The sequence below is a fragment of the Vicugna pacos genome, chromosome 22 (assembly GCF_048564905.1).
Source record: "Vicugna pacos chromosome 22, VicPac4, whole genome shotgun sequence".
NCBI classification, from domain to species: domain Eukaryota; kingdom Metazoa; phylum Chordata; class Mammalia; order Artiodactyla; family Camelidae; genus Vicugna; species Vicugna pacos.
In genome coordinates, this window is record NC_133008.1 from 27,609,999 (window position 1) to 27,626,827 (window position 16,829).

General features: G+C 41.6%; 1 non-coding gene across 1 annotated transcript; it reads right to left on the minus strand.

Moving 5' to 3' along the window:
* Window positions 1–6,843: 6,843 nt before the first annotated feature.
* LOC116285133 (small nucleolar RNA SNORA49) lies at window positions 6,844–6,970 on the minus strand. Its single transcript, XR_004194815.1, has one exon. It is a non-coding gene; the product is annotated as a small nucleolar RNA SNORA49 (small nucleolar RNA).
* Window positions 6,971–16,829: the final 9,859 nt, after the last annotated feature.

Below are 16,829 nucleotides of genomic sequence, written 5' to 3' on the forward strand. Positions count from 1 at the left end.
ATGTGGGGGACTGAGGGGCCATCCTAAAGGACAAAATCCTGGGGTTTTTCCTCATTTTCAGAAGTTCTCAGGACAGAACAGTTTGGTATTCACAGCTTCCCAGAAAGAGGTCATGACCAGATCATTTCTGGGGCCTTGCCTGGGAGATAAGTGGCAACTGGTGTCTGAAAAATAAAATCAAACACCAGGAAGATGCATGGGGCATTTGACCCTCTCACTCTCACACTGCCATTTTCACACAAAGATGGTTTTATTCTGGGGACACTTTGATTCCATTTTTATAAGCACAATGAAAAAAAAATCCAACACATTTCTGTTGGAAAAGACTCTTGAATCATAAGCTGCATTTAGCCAATGAGATTCCTGGATCACTTTGCTATTCAGCACAGTTAAACAGTTCCCAAATTTTTTTCAATGTTCATTTTTTACTTGATTAAATCATTTTATCAGGAACATTTTTTCCATGCTTTTTTTTGCAGTAAAAATTTTGATTCATTAATTGAGATCTTTTTGTCCAATTTTTACCAACTGTCAATTGTACCTTGGTGATTTTTTTTTTTTGGTCGTTGTCATTTCTTCACAGTCAAGTTTTGCATATTTAAATGTCTTCAAAGACTCTTCTCTCTGTATTTCGTGGATAACGAGTTTTAGCACAATCAGATTTTTTTCTCTGGACTAAACTTTGGACTCAATATTTGTTTGTGGTGAGTGTTGACCCATGTGGGCTCAGATCTGTTACTTTATCTCACAGAGAGAGCAAAAAAGGAGACAATATATGTAGCTCCTCCTATGAAGAAGTGGAGTGTGTCTCCCATCACTTGAATTGGGCTGTCTTTGTCACTTGTTCTGACCCACAGAATGCTTCAGAAATGATGCTGGGCCAGTTCTGAACCTAGAACTTAAGAGGCATTGCAGCTTCTGTTCTTTGTTTGTTTGTTTGTTTGTTTGGAAAATTTTTAATTGTAGTAAAATATATGTAGTCTAACACTTGCCATGTTTTGGGGGGGAAGGTAATTAGATTTTATTTATTTATTTTGAATGGAGGTCCTAGGGATGGAACCCAGAACGCCATGCATGCTAAGCATGCATTCTACCGCTGAGCCATTTCCCTCCCCCTACACCTGCTATTTTTAAGTATGCAAGTCAGTGGCACTGGGGACATTAACAATGTTGTGCCATCATCACTGTCTATTTCCAAAACTTTTCCATCATTCCCCAATAGAAAATCTGTCCCCATTAAACAATAACCCCTCCTTCCCCCTCCCCCAGCCCCTGGCAACCGCTATTCCACTTTCTGTCTCTATGAAGTTACCTGTTCTAGGAACTTACTTTAAGTGGAATCCTACAATGTTTGTCCTTTCATGTCTGATTTATTTCACTTAGCAAATGTTTTCAGATTCATCCATGTTATATTAGAACTTCATTCCTTTTTATTAAAAGCTGAATCATATTCTGATGTATGCATATATTTTGTTTATCCATTCATCTGTCAATGGACACTTGGGTTGTTTCCACCTTTCGGCTACTGTGAATAATGCTACTATGAACCTGGATGTAAAGGTATCTGTTTGAGTCCCTGCTTTCAATTATTTTGGTATATACCCAGGAGTGAAATTGCTGGATTATATGGTAATTCTATATTTAGCTTTTTGAGGAACCGCCAAAGTGTTTTCTACAGTGACTGCACCATTTTAAATTCCCACCAGGAATGCATGAGGGTTCCAGTTTCACTATATCCTTGCCAGTATTTGTTAATTTTCATTTTTTAAAAATTACAGCTATCCTAATGCATGTGAATTGCTACTTTATTGTGGTTTTGACTTGCATTTACCTAATAACTAGCAATACTGAGCATCTTTCCATGAGCTTATTGGTCATTCATAGACCATCTTTGGGGAAATGTCTATTTAAGTCTTTTGCCCATTTTTAAACTGAGCTATATGTTTTTGTTATTCAGTTGTAGGATTTCTTTATATATTCCAGATATTAAGCTCTTATCAGATATATGATCTGCTTATATTTTCTCCCATTCAGTAGGAAGCCTTTTCACCTTCCTGAAGATGTCCTTTGATGTGCAAACATTTTAAATTTTGATGAAGTCCAATTTATCTATTTTTTCATTTTGTTGCCAGTGCTTTTGATGTCACATCTAAGAATCTATTGCCAAATTCAGTGTCATATAGATTTATCACTATGTTTTCTTCTAAGAGTTGAATGGTATTCACTCTTGTATTTAGGTTACTGATCCATTTTGAGTTAATTTTTATATACAGCGTGAAGTAGGGGTCCAATTTCATTCATTTGCATGTGGAAATTTGGTTGTCCCAGCACCATTTGTTAAAGACACTAGCTTTTCCCCATTGAATGGACATGGCATCACTGCAAAAAATCTACTGGCCAGAGATGCATGGGTTTATTTCTGGACTTTGAATTCTATTCCATTGGTAATACATCTGTCCTTCTGGGACCTTCTTGAACTGTTTTGTTACTGTAGCTCTGCTTTAAGTTTTAAAATCAGAAAGGACGAGTCCTCCAACTTTGCTTTTCTTTTTCAAAATTGTTTTGACTTTCAGGGACCCCTTGTAATTCCACATGAATTTGAGGATGGGCTTTTCCATTTATGCAAAAAAAAAGATGTTGGAATTTTGATAGGGATTGTGTTGAATCTGTTGATAGCTTTGGGTAGTACTGACATCTTAAGAATATTGTAAGTCTCCTTAGTCCTGAACACAGGCTGTAGTTCCACCAATTAAGTGTTCTTTCATTTATTTGTAGTCGTCAATGTTCAAATTTTTCCTGATTAAATTTATTCTCAGATATTTAACTCTTTCATTGTATTCTTCAGCCCTGTTGGGTTCCTCTTTTTATTTTCTAATTCTTTCTTTAAAATGCCTGACTTCTCACTCCACTCATCCACTTTTCTCCCTAGTTCTTTGAGCATCTTTGGGATCAATCCTTTAAACTCTTTGTTGGGTGGAGTTGCTATAAACCTTTGACTGTTGAGAAATGTGGTTATGACAATTTTTGGATGTTTCTGTTGGGGGTTGATGAGAGCTGCCTCCTCTGCCATTTAGCTCAAGCTAGCCTGGGTCATGAGAGGCACATTACTCAGTCACCTCTGTGGCCTCGATCGTCAGTCAATCCACTTTCAGCTATGAACGAGGCCAGCTGTTCCAGTTTTCTACTGCTGTGTAACAAGCCATCCCAGAAGTCAGTGGCATAAAACAGCCTCCATTTTTAATATATTCATGGATTCTGTAGGTCAGGAGCTCGGACAGGAAGCAGTAGGAATGATTTTTTTCCTTCTCCAAGGCATCTAGTGCTTATGCTGGGAAGACTTGAAGAGCTGGGGGTGCCTAGAATGGCTGGGAGTTGAAATTATCTGGTGGTATTTCCATTCATTTGTGTGGTTCCTGGACTGGGATCACTCAAATGGTTGGGGTCTCATGGGAGAATCTTTCTTTCTTTCTGTAGTCTCTGGAAGTTTCCATGTAGTCCTGTCACATGACATCCCCAGTAGAGGGCAGCCTCAGGGTAGCTGGACTCCTTATGTGATGTCTCAAGTCTCTTAAAATGAGTCTTCCAGCAAACAAGCCAGAAGGTTGCATGGTCTTCTATGATCTAGTGTTGGAGATCACACAATATCACTTCTGCTGTACTCTATTCAATGAAGAAGTCCAAGCCTGCTCACATTCAAGGGGATCAAGACCTCATCTCTTGATAGGAGCATTGTCAAAATATTTTCATCTATCTTTTAAAACTGCACTGGCTAAGTAGCCAGACTTAGTCAACCCACCAGCTGACCACAGATGCACAAATGAGCTCAGCTGTGCTTCACGAAACTATTCAATTGAGCCAGACCCAAATTTCTGAACCACAGGGTTGTGAACTAAATAAATAGTTTTTATTTTGAGCTATTAATTTGTGGGAGTCAGTTTGTTATGCAGCAATAGCTAATTGATACATTTGGTAGGTGCTTAGCACTCACCAAGTCTAATACCTGTTGATCACTTCCTGGAGCCCTTGCAAGGTGATACAAATGAGCAGACCCATGGCTTCTGTATTTCAGTGACTCCTCCCTGTCTGAGTTCACCCTGTAGTCCACCACCCTTGGTTTTATGTGTTGTGACAGTTGCATCCATCCCACTGCTCCTCGATTAGTTTCAACACCTTTGGTTTTACCTGTCATGGCAATTCAGTCCATCCCACTGCTCTTTGATTAGGACCACAACCCCTGAACATAATAAAAGAAATGTTGAATTGAAGCAATTCCTAGCTCTTCTACTCCTATACCATACAGCTTACTCCATTCAGTCTTTCATTTTACAGATATTAATTGTCTACTATATGCCATTCACTTTTTTGAGTCATTCGCTCTTTTTGGGAGGGGTGTAATTAGATTTGTTTATTTATTTTTAGAGGAGGCACTGGGGATTGAACCCAGGGCCTCCTGCATGCTAAGCGTGCACTCCACCACTTGAGCTATACCCTCCCCCATTGCCATTCACTCTTTAAAGCACTGGAGATATAATAGTTAACATGAACAAAAGTGTCCCTGCACTAACAGAATTTACAGTCTGGGGAATATGGTAAGCAGTTTCTAAAATGGTCCCCGGGGTCCCAGCCTCCTGGTATTCACGGCCTTGTATAATCTTCTACTAATGAATAATTTCCTTCTAACCAGTAGACTATCTCATCACTGAAGGAATGTCACTTCTTTTTGTTTGTTTGTTTCAAGCATGCCTATTTAATTAATTTTTTTGAATTTTTTTGAATTGAAGTATAGTCAGTTTACAATGTTGTGTCAATTTCTGGTGTACAACACAATGCTTCAGTCATACATGAATATACATATATTCATCTTCATATTCTTTCTCACCATAAGCTACTACAAGGTATCAAATATAGGTCCCTGTGCTGTACAGTATAAACTTGTTTATCTATTTTATAATTACCAGTCGGCATCTGCAAATCTCGAACTCCCAGTTTATCCCTTCCCACTCACTTCTCCCTGGTAACCATAAGTTTGTTACTATGTCTGTGAGTCTGTTTCTGTTTTGTAAATAAGTTCGTTTGCATTTTTTTTAGATTCCACATATGAGTGATATATGGTATTTTTCTTTCTCTTTCTGGCTTACTTCACTCAGAATGACATTCTCCAGGGCCATCCATGTTGCTGCAAATGGCATTATTTTATTATTTTTTATGGCTGAGTAGCATTCCATTGTATAAATATACCACAACTTCTTTATCCAGTCATTTGTTGATGGACGTTTAGGTTGTTACCTTGTCTTGGCTATTGCAAATAGTGCTGCTATGAACATTGGGGTGCAGGTGTCTTTTTGAATTAAGATTCCCTCTGGATATATGCCCAAGAGTTGGATTGCTGGATCATATGTTAATTCTATTTTTAGTCTTTTGAGGAATCTCCATGCTGTTTTCCTCAATAGCTGCACCAAACTGCATTCCCACCAACAGGGTAGGAGGGCTCCCTTTTCTCCACAGCCTCTTCAGCATTTATCGTTTGTGGACTTTTGAATGATGGCCATTCTGACTGGTGTGAGGTGATACCTTGTTGTAGTTTTGATTTGTATTTCTCTGAGAATTAGCGATATTGAACATTTTTTCATGTGCCTATTAGCCATTTGTATGTCTTCACTGAAGAATTCCTTGTTTAGGTTTTCTGCCCATTTTTGGATTGGGTTGTTTGGGTTTTTGTTGTTATTAGTGAGTTGTGTGAGCTAAAATAGCACCAGACCAAGATGGTTTTATAACCTCACCCTGGTCTCCCTATACCCTCTTTGGTTTTTATAACCAGCTTGGACTTTCATGTTTGGCCTGTTGGATCTTGAGTGTTTCTCACTCAGTTCTTGACTTGGTGTCTCCCTCTGGCTTTGCTGCCCCCCGCAGCCTCACACTGGCTGCGCTCCCGGAGAAAGTGGACAGTCAGCCATCTCTGGCACCCCCCCTTTCTTGTTCTTCCAACAGAAGAAGGAGATTTGGATGGTAAAGAGCCATAAATGACAGGCGAACTTCAAGGCCAGGAGGAGATGGAGAAGGAGCAGCAGGTGAGGCCATCAGGGGGTCCCAGGAAGGTGGGGTTCAAGCAGGAAGGACGGAGTAGACGTCCCTATCGTGGGTGAGACCAAGACAAACCTGGTCTGCTGGTTTTCTCAAGGGAAAGGTAGATACTGTCGTTGGTGATTTTCGGAGAACGGGGGTAGGATGGGCAGTAGAGAGAAGGTAAGAGGAACAAGTGAAGTCAAGAGTGAGAACAATCCTTTTCCAAGAAGTTTGGTGACACCTAGAGGATTGAGGAGGCTTTTCCCCAAAGATGGAAGAAGTGCGCCTATGTACCCTGAAGTCTCCCGATTCTAAGACGTGAGGCACTCGCAGTTCATCCACATCACCAGGGACGGAGCCTTTGAGGCTGAAGCAGCAGCGGACCCAGGAGCCAGCTTTACTGCAGGGCACAGCCTTGTGGTGGGGCACGTCTTCCCTCCTGGGGCTCGAGGTGGAGGGGGGCTACGGCTCAAGGTGGGGACGTGAGCACACCCGGGAGGACTGTGACGTCACTGTTTTTTCTTTCCTGCGGGGGGACAAGCCCTCGGGTCTGCGTTGCTGACGACGGAGGCACCGCCCACGTGCTCTGATATCCTGCAGCTGGAGGCTAGCCCAGCACGAAACCGCTCCGCCTGTGTCTCCCCGGACGCGTGGCCCGCGTCCCAGTGAGACCCGAGTTTAGCGTCTCGTGGGCATCGTGCGTGGCCCACTCCCTGCCGGCCGATGTCCCCTCACGGTCTCAGCCTGGCCAGGCCTCGCTTACAGACCCCACCGACGGGAACTGTGAGCTCACCATGTGAGCCCCACAAGACCACAGAGTCTCACTGGGGATGGGCGCTCTTTCCTGTGCCCTCTGGCAATGTCAGGGCACTTTACAGCAAACGCCCCTGCAGTAAGGCTGAGGGAGTGACGTCACTCTTAAGAACAGGTAAAATGTTGGCGAGATGGAGGAAGGGCAGCCTGGATCGGGACTCCAGCCAACGCAAAGGCAAGGAGGCAGGAAGGTGTGGTATCTTTCTGTAAAACTGTGTTGAAGCCTCCTTGAGCACTGGGTGGCGCTGTCCAGCCTGGAGAGAAACCCAGTAGGCTCTCCATTCCCTGATTCCTACCCACAGCCCATGGTGATCTCCTCCTGGTCTGTGGGTATTAGAGAGATTTTAGAAATCCATCACTGGCAAGTTTCTGAGAGGCCAGCTTAGTCTGGGTCACATTTCGAAGAAGAGGAGAATGACACTTTTAAAGTAGCAGGTGGCACTTGTCTGGGAATTGGGGAAGTAGGCAGCGTCAACCTGGAGCGGATATTTGGGGAAAACCTCCTGCTGTCAGATTAAAGCTTAGAGGGTATGACAGAGTCCATGCAGCCCAGCTGATGAGAAAGGGCTCCAAGTGGGGAAGGAAGGAAGGCTTCCTGGAGGAGGTGGTATTAAAAGATGATGAGATGTGTCCATGGGAAAGAGAGATGAGAATCCGGGCTGGAATGTAGGGCTGGGTGTATGTCTGTGTGGTATAGAAGATGAACTAGGTAATGGAGTGAGACAACATTTCCTCACTCACCTCATTTGTTTACTAGACATTTGTTAAACACCTGCTTTAATCCAGGGACACAGTCTCCTGTGAAACTCACAGTCTAGAGGGGCAGACAGATCTGAAAGCAGAGAACTAAAGAAAAATTTTTATTGAAGTGTAGTTGATTTACAATGTTAGTTTCAGGTGTACAGCAAAGTGATTCAGTTATACATATACCTGCATATTTTTTTGTTTTCAGATTCTTTTCCATTATATGTTATTACAAGATACTGAATATAATTCCCTGTTGAAGGCAGAGAATTTTTGCATGATATGTGAAAAAGGGATTGTGAGACCCCAGAGGAGGCACCTGACCCAGCCTGGGGGTCTTTGTGCCCGGTTCCTGGCACAGGGCATGTAATTTCCTGAGTGATCAGGAAATTTTTCTTATTCATAAGGAGACCCTTTTGATTACATCTGTTTATTCTAATGAAATTCCTTAGAGTAGGGTCGCTTTCTAGCCTCAAGGGTGGGGCTGGTCCCTGGAAATCAAGTGACTAGAGGATTGAAACTATGGCGAGGCTGGAGATTAAGCTCTGCCTCTTGAACAAGATTTTTTTAATGGTATTTTTTTGAAAAAATTTTTAAAGCAGTAGCTTCTTTTTATTTGCTTATTTGGCAAGGGGAAGTAATTGGGCTTGTTTATTTAACAGAGGCACTGGGGATTGAACCCAGGACCTCATGCACGCTAAGCATGCGCTCTACCACTAAGCTATACCCTCCGCCCCTGGAGATGGAAACCTAAACCAGCTAATCAAGAACAGCCTGATAGTCTCCTGCCATCCCCGTACAAGAAAGTAACCTTGCAACTTGCCACTCCCTCGTTCCTGCTCCCGACTGCCTATAAACCCTCTAGCCTTGCACGTCTCTTCAGAGCTCCTTTCTGTTTGCTAGACTAGATGCTGCCCAATTCATAAATCACTGAATAAAGCCAACAAGATCTTTAATGTGCACACAGTTGTGGGTTTTGTTGTTGTTGTTGTTGTTGTTTATTTTTAGGGGGAAGGTAATTAGGTTTATTTATTTCTTTTCAATGGCGGTACTGGGAATGGAACCCAGAACATGATGCATGCTAAGCAGGCGCTCCAGCCCTGAGCTACACCCTCCACCCTGTTGTTGATTTTAAAACAGATCTGACGCTGTCTCTGGGTTGACAGTGTCAGAAGTGAGCTCAATCTGCAGGACATCCAGTTGGCATCTGGCTGAGACTTGAAGAGTCGCTTGGTGGTGTTGGAAAATATTCTAGAGCTTTCTGAAGGTCTCATTCTAGGGGAAAGGCTGCATTCTGGAGGATGACTTGTTTGCAGAGATGGAATGGGGTGGCGGAAGGAGGGGTGTTTCAGTTCCAGCAATCAGCACATGCAAAGGCTGAGAAAGAGAATGTGACTTCCTAGAGGAAGTAAAAGTTTTTCAGCAGAGCTCTAGAGCCCCAGGAGGAAATGGGATACCGGTCCAGGGTCCAGCCACGAGGTATTGAACTCCAGGCAGAAGGGTAAATAGTGAGCATGGTAGGAAGAGCCCATCCAAGAGCGAGTATCTCTTTTCACCTTCCTGAGGGGTTGGTGTTCCAGCCCTGTGGATGCGTCTCTGGAGATGGGAAAGCCACCACCTCCCCAGCTCTGCCTCCACCTGTGAGATCAGGAGCATGTCTCCTCAATTCCTGAGCCTCAGTTTTCCCCACACGTGAAATGGGGACATGGACTGTCTTAGTCCATTCAGGCTGCTGGAACAGAATAGCGTAGACTGGGTGGCTTAAGCAACCAACATTTATTTCTCACAGTTCTGGAGGCCGAAGTCTACGACCAAGGAGCCGGCAGACTGGTGTCAGGTGGACCCGCCTCCTGATTCACAGAAGACCATCTTCTGGCTCTGTCCTCACATAGCAGAAGGGGAGAGAGAGCCCTCTGGGGTCTCTTTTGTAAGAGCACTAATCCCATTCATGACCCAATCGCTTCCCAAATGCCCCGAATCCCCACTGGGATAGAATACCATGCTATTGGGGATTTGGTTTCAACCTAGGAATTCCTGGGGTGGGGAGACACAAGCATTCATTCTGTGATACAAACCCATCTTACAGGGCTGTCATGAGAATAGTTAGGTCTCTTGGCACCAAACAGATGCCCAATAAATGTTGTTCCCCTTCCCCTTCCTTTAAGGAACAAAAAGTCCTCTAAAAGACCTTGAACGTATTCCAGAGCTGGATCTACCATGCTCTGCTCAGCCATTCCACCAGCACCGGTCACCCTGCTTGTGTCACCTTTTCTCCCCCAAGAATATACAACCCATAATAATTCATTCAGTCATTCATTTAACATCGCTGGAGTGCCTACTATGTGCCAGGCAGTGTTTTTTTTTTTTTGAAAAAATTAAGCTATCTTTCTTTGCAAATGACATGATTATCCACATAGACATTCTCAAGGAATTTACAAAAAAACTCTTCTAGAACTAATAAATTAGTTCAGCAATATCATGGGACACAAGATTAATCTATAAATCTTAGATGCATTTGTATACACTAACAATGTAGGTACCAAAATTAAAAGCACAATACTTTTTACAGCTGCTTCAAAGAAAATGAAATGCTTAGATATAAACTTTTTTTAAAAACAGCAACATTATTTATAATCAGGCAGTGTTCTTGACACTGGGGATATAGTAGTGAAGAAAAAAGACTCAGTCTCCTCCCTCTGAACAGCTGATCGCAGCTGTTTTTATAAATAGTTTAGTGAAACTCTTCCCCACCCATTCACTGACATATTGTCCATCATGAGTTCCTGTTACAGGGGCAGAGCTGAGTAGTTGTGGCAGAGTCCGGCCCACAAGGCCAAAATAATATTTGCTCTCTGGCTCTTTTCAGAAAACGTTTGCCAACTCTTGGTCTAGAAGGTAACATTCTGGGTGAGATAGCTAGTAGACAGATAAGCAAAAATTTGAACCTCAATCTGGTTCTCCCCTCTCTCTCAGGACTCCCCAATTAAGAGGGGCAACACTATCAATCCCTTCCCCCTATTTTTTGAGCTGGATGGAGTTGAGGGGCACAGAGGTGAATGAAAATGAAAATGCTTTCACGGACTGAACCCCAGCTCCAGCGTTTGTAAGGTCGTGGACCATGGACAGGTGACATGATCTCTGAGTCTCATAGGTAAAATGGGAACATTAGTAGCTGGCTTATGGAGATTCACTGAGACCATGTGTGAAAAGCATTTAGCACAAAAGAAGTTTTGAAGGAATGCTGGCAGGATTTCCACTTCAGGTGAAAGCGTAGAAGGCCCCAGAAGACCCTCCCTTTCATGGTGATAAGTAGAAAAAACCAACTTTTCAATAGGACTAGTCAAGAGTGGTGAAAGCAAGGAAGCCCTGATGAGCTGGGCCCTTCATAGGTGAGCCAAGCGCAGTGGTAGCTTCCACACCAGGGGGCAGGCAGACACCAGCTCTGGGTATGGGGGGGTTTACATGGATGGAGAGGTGTTTAGAGGACAGAATAAATCAGCCAGTTCTTAGATGACAAGAGAAAGTGTTCAAAACGGTGGCCACTAGAGTGTTGGAGTCCAAACTTGGTGAGGAGATCATCCTCACAGAGGGATGATGGGTATGGGATGTCAGAGCCCAAGTGAGGTAAGAAGGCCAACAGCATGGGGGTCTCCGTCTGCCTGGTGGGAGGGGGTCAGTGTCCAAGCGCAGTGAGGAGGGCATCCACTTAGAGTAGGGGATGGTGATGGGAATATGAGATTGATGAAACAAACATATATATTCAGGGTAATGGGGACCAGATTTCCCACCATCCGAGAAGAGTATTGCAAAGATAAATGGAGGGAAAATTAGAATGAACCTTATTGTATTTAATTGTAGGTGTTGGTGTGAACTCATGGTTTTCAAAATACAGAGAGAAATAAATGTGTGTGTGTGTGTGTGTGTGTGTGTGTGTGTGTGTGTGTGTGTGGTGTTCTTATTAGTTTACTCAGAAGTCCTGGGATCAGTGACACCCCAAAAATAATGAGCACGCTTAACACCCTGGTCTTGGTTTCTGAATGCCAGTCTCCCCTTAAAAGCAAACCAGGGCTCTTTGGAGAAAGGGTTGATTCCAGAGTTTGGACAGGGGAAGCTTGATCAGCGGAAAAACTGATAGGCATATGTCAAAAGGACATAGAAGGCAGCATGAAAGGCTTCCACTGGCCAAATCAAAGACAATTTAAGCATGAAAAAAACAGAAAGAAAAAAAAAAAAGAATGTCAGCGAAAATGGCAGAGTAAATTTTCCTTTTTCATAAAAGCAATGAAAAAAACCACAGAATTTGTCAGAATCAACACTTTTAGAACTCTGGAAATCAACCAAAAGCTTACAGTAATTCAGAGAGCATTTAGTCAAGAAAAATGGCTGAATCTCAGTAAAGAACAGTGAGCTTGGTGGAATTTTAACGTATCCCAGTCCCTGCTTCACAGCTCAGAAATAGCCTTAAAAAATAACAGCCCACATTCCTGTGCTGGAGGGAGAAGAACTGATTGGGAGCTCTTATAAAGCCTTGTGTCCAATGAAGAGTCATTATCTGATCTGTCTAGTGGTTTCCCAGAAGACCACACCCAAAAGGCTTGCCTTATTTGATCTCAGTTGAACTTGCCCAGTCCTAAAAGCCTCTCGCCAGAGGGCACCTGCTAAATGTTTTAACACCACAATTGCCTGAGGTGATGGATAATGGTTGGGACAAACAATAGTCTAACCAAAAATCTTAAAAGGAAAAGTTAAGGAATGAGGTGTCCTTAGGGCCTTTGAAAAGTTCCAACATAGTCCTGAGAATCTGGAAGTCCACGTGCATGTGTAGGGCTGTGTGCATGCCCAGGAAAGATCTGAGAAGGTCCCAAACTCTTAATTTCAGCTAACTCTGAGGCTCTGTGAAAGCAGAAGTAGAGGCTAAGGCAGAGTTGCAAACTTCATGGTGGAGTGTGGAAGTCGTGTCCAAACACACAGAGACCCTGGGCAAAGACTGGGAGATTTTTAGTTTCAGGTTTTCAAGGAAATCTGTGCAGTCATCCGCTAAGCACTAAGCTAAGTGGCAATTTTAGTGGCCACATATGACAGAGAATAGAGACTCTACAGGATTAGTTAAGAAAAGCCATTAAACAAACAAAAAGAACCACTACAGAAAACAGCAGTGACAGCAAACCCTAAGGAGGTAGAATCTGATTTCTGTAGCTGCCATATTCCATTACAGGTATATCTGGGAGATACTGTGGGTTTGGTTCCAGACTAGCACAATAAAGCAAATATTGCAATAAGGCAAGCCACACAAATTTTTTGTTTCCCTGTGCATATAAAAGTTATGTTTACACTATAATGTAGTCTATTAAGTTTACAATAACTTTATGTCTAAAAAAACCAATGTACATACCTTAATTTGAAATACTTTCTTGCTAAAAAAAAATGCTAATCATCGTCTTTCAATGCAGGGTAGCCCAAAACCTACAACTGCAAAAAAATGCAATATCTGCAGAGCAAGATAAAATGAAGTGCAATAAACAAGGTATACCTGTATTTGAAATGTACAGTTTTCAACAAAAATTATGATACATACAAAGAAACAGGAAAACATTGCCCATACATACACAAAGTGAACAGAAACCGTCCCTGAGGAAGTCCAGATATTGATTACTACACAAAGGCTTCAAATCAGCTATTTTTAAATATGGTCGGTGAGCAAAAGGAAATCGTATGTAATGAACTAGAGAAGTCTAAGAATAAAATGTCAGCAAATAGAGAATACATCAAGAAAGGAATTGAAATTATAAAAAGGAACTTTATGGATAATTCTGTGATTGAAAAGTACAATAACCGAAATAAAAATTTCAGTAGAGGGCCCAATAGCAGATTTGAGCAGGCAGAAGAAAGTATTAGCAAAAACTGAAGATGGGCCCATTGAGATTATTCAGCCTGAAGAACAGGGAAAAAACAGTAGAAAAATTAATAGAATCTTGGAGGGAGGGTACAGCTCACTGGCAGAGCATGTGCTTAGCATGCACGAGGTCCTGGGTTCAATCCCCAGTACCTCCATTAAAATAAGTAAATAAAACCTAATTACCTCCCCTCAACAAACAAAAATAAATAAATAAAAAGTTTTTAACAAATTTGTAACAGAGTCTTAGAGACATGTGGGACACCATCAAACATAACAACATATGCATAATGGGAGTGTCAGAAGTTGACGAAGGACAGAAGGGGGCAGAAAGAATATTTTTTAAACATTTTTTTATTGATTTATAATCATTTTACAATGTTGTGTCAAAGGCAGAAAGAATATTTGAATAGTGGTTGAAAACTTCCAGAATTTGATGGAAGTATTAGGCTATACAACCAGAAGCTAAATAAATTTCAAGTAGGATAAATTTAAAGAGACCCACACTTAGACACATAATTGTTAAACTGTTGAAAGATAGAGACAAAGAATCTTCAAAGCAGCAAGAGAAAAATGTCTCATTGTGTACAAGTGATCCTCAATAAGATTAACATCTTATTCCTCATCAGAAATCATGGAGGCCAGAAGGCAGTGGGAAGACATATTTGAAGTTCTGAAAGAAAAAAAAAAACAAACCCTGTCAACCAAAGATTCTATATCCAGCAAAATTACTTTATTCAGCCATAAAAAGGAATAAAGTACTGATATATGTCACATGCATTAGCCTTGAAAACATTATGCAAAATGAAAGGCCAGATTCAGAAGGGTGTTGTATGATTCCATTTATAGGAAATAAACAGAATAGGTAAATCCATGGAGACAGAAAGTAGATTAGTGGTTTCTGGAGCCTGGGAGGAGGCGGAAATGGGGAGTGACTGCTTAATGGGAATGGGGTTTCCCTTTCGGGTGATGAAAATATTTTGGAACTAGATAGTGGTGATGGCTGCACAACATTCACAACATTATGTATTAAATGCTACTGAATTGTACAGTTTTAATGGTAAAATTTATGTTATGTGTATTTCATTACAATAAAAGAAATGAAAGAAGTATTTCAAGATGAAATAAAAGAACACTAAACAGTAACTTGAATCTACATGAAAAAATAAAAAGCACCAACAAAAGTAACTTACATAAGTAAACATAAAAGACAATATAAATGTATTTTTATTTGCAATTCATTTTCCCCCTATCTGATTCAAAAGACAACTGTATAATGCAATCATTAAAATCTAAGTTGATGGGCACATAAAGATGAAATTTGTAATAATAGCAGCATAAAGAGAGGGGGAAATGGAACTATAAAGGAGCAGAGTTTTGAATTTATTAAAATCATGTTGATATTACTCTGAACTAGATTGTTATCAATTAAGATGTTAATAGTAATCCCCAGAGCAACCATGAAGAAAGTAAGTCAAAATACATAGTAAAAGAAACAAGAGAATTAAAGTGATATACTAAAAAGTATTTAACACAAAAGGAGATAGTACTGGAGGAACTGTAAACAAAAAAAGAAATAAGACAGATGAAAAACAAACAGCAAAATGACAGACATAAACCCTACCATATCAGTAATTACATTAAGTGTAGATGGGTTAAATTCTCCAATTGAAAGGTAGAGATTGGCAGAATGGATTTTAAAAAAAGATCCAATTATATGCTGCCCATAAGGGACTCACTTTAGATTTAAAACAGAGATAGGAATATATAACCAATTGAATCAGATAGGAAACAAGGATCCATATATAAATAAATGGAAAATTTGATACACAAAGTTTCAAAGTGACTCTCTCTAGAAAATATTTAGTAACTACAAAGGGAAAAAGAGTAACTTCTTTGTGGAGTAGGGACTCAGGGGCCAACTCCCAGCCCCACTGCTTTTGAGCTGTGTGACCTCAGTTGCTTGCCGGCTCTTGTTTCTCACTTTCCTCATTTGTAAAGCAAGATAATGATTGTATCTTTCTCATAGGGCTATTGGGAGAGAGGTGGTCAACAAATCGGGGTTTATTATTGCTGAAGTGGGGGAGAACACAGCTGAGGGGAACTGTGGGCACATGCTAAGTGCTATTACAGCTGAGCACCTGTCATTTGAATAGGCAGCTTATACTCACTACTAGCACACTGTATAAAGCCCCACAATTACAGTGTGAGGCAGGGTAATTGTCTCATTTCACAGCTGAGTAAACTGAGTGAGGGTCTGATAGCCCCAGGACTAGAAAGGGGTTGTAATCGTGCCTTCTGGCACCAGTGTTAACTGCACAGCTTCTGCCCACCCTAATGGAATTCTGTGGGAGCACAAACTTGGATTCACAAACTTTAATGCCACTCTGTTTATTGACTAAGTGTTATATGTCACTCTGTAAGATTCACGTAAGAGCACAAGTTTTGATTAACAGATCAAAATACCACCCCGATAACTAAATAAGTTTAGTTGCTTTAAAGCTGCTTTGCTAGCGGGAATCTGCTACAATCTGTCTCCTTGATGTAAAAAGCAGAGACATGCTTTGCTTGCTTTGCTTGGCTCGAGGTCATAGGTTCAGGGCTGCTTGTGCTTATGGAAAACCGGAACTTGTCCCCCGCCCTAACCAGCAGGACATGCTTCGCTTATCACGCGTAGGCGGTTAGCGCAGGCTGCGGACGCTCACGGAAGACTGTGACTTAGCCCTTAGCTGGGAAGAGCTGGGCTGCTTCGCACGCTTAAGATGATTTTTGATCATTGTATAGAGACTCTGTAGTGGTCTGGTTTTCATTATCAATTGTTTGGAACACTGCAATCTTTCTTATGACTGTCTGAGGTTTAAAATAACTGTATTATCAACTGTACACTCCTTGGCTCCTGAAATATTGTAACCTTCTCCCTAAGTATAAATTAAGATTATGATGTTTCTGTTTTTCACAAAACTGCTGACCTGCATCCCTGCATGTACACGGTGCCCCTTACACATTCCCATGACATATTTCACTTTGATTCTTTGACTATTCTCAGTAAACACCAGAGCTTTGGAGGAGCTCAGGGAGTTGGTCTCCGGCTCCCTCTCACTCTCTTGACTTGATAAAGTCTTGAGTAATTCTGTCCTTCCGCGTTGGGACTCTTGCTGGACAAAACCCACAAAACTCTGCCTTAGTTGTGTCAGATGCTCCGTTTCTCCCCGGATATTTCCAAGTAAGTGGTATCCCCATCCTGTTCCTCATTCTCCCCGAGTTGAGAAGGAACAGATTGGAGGAGGGGCTACAGAAGGAAATATGTGGGGTTATA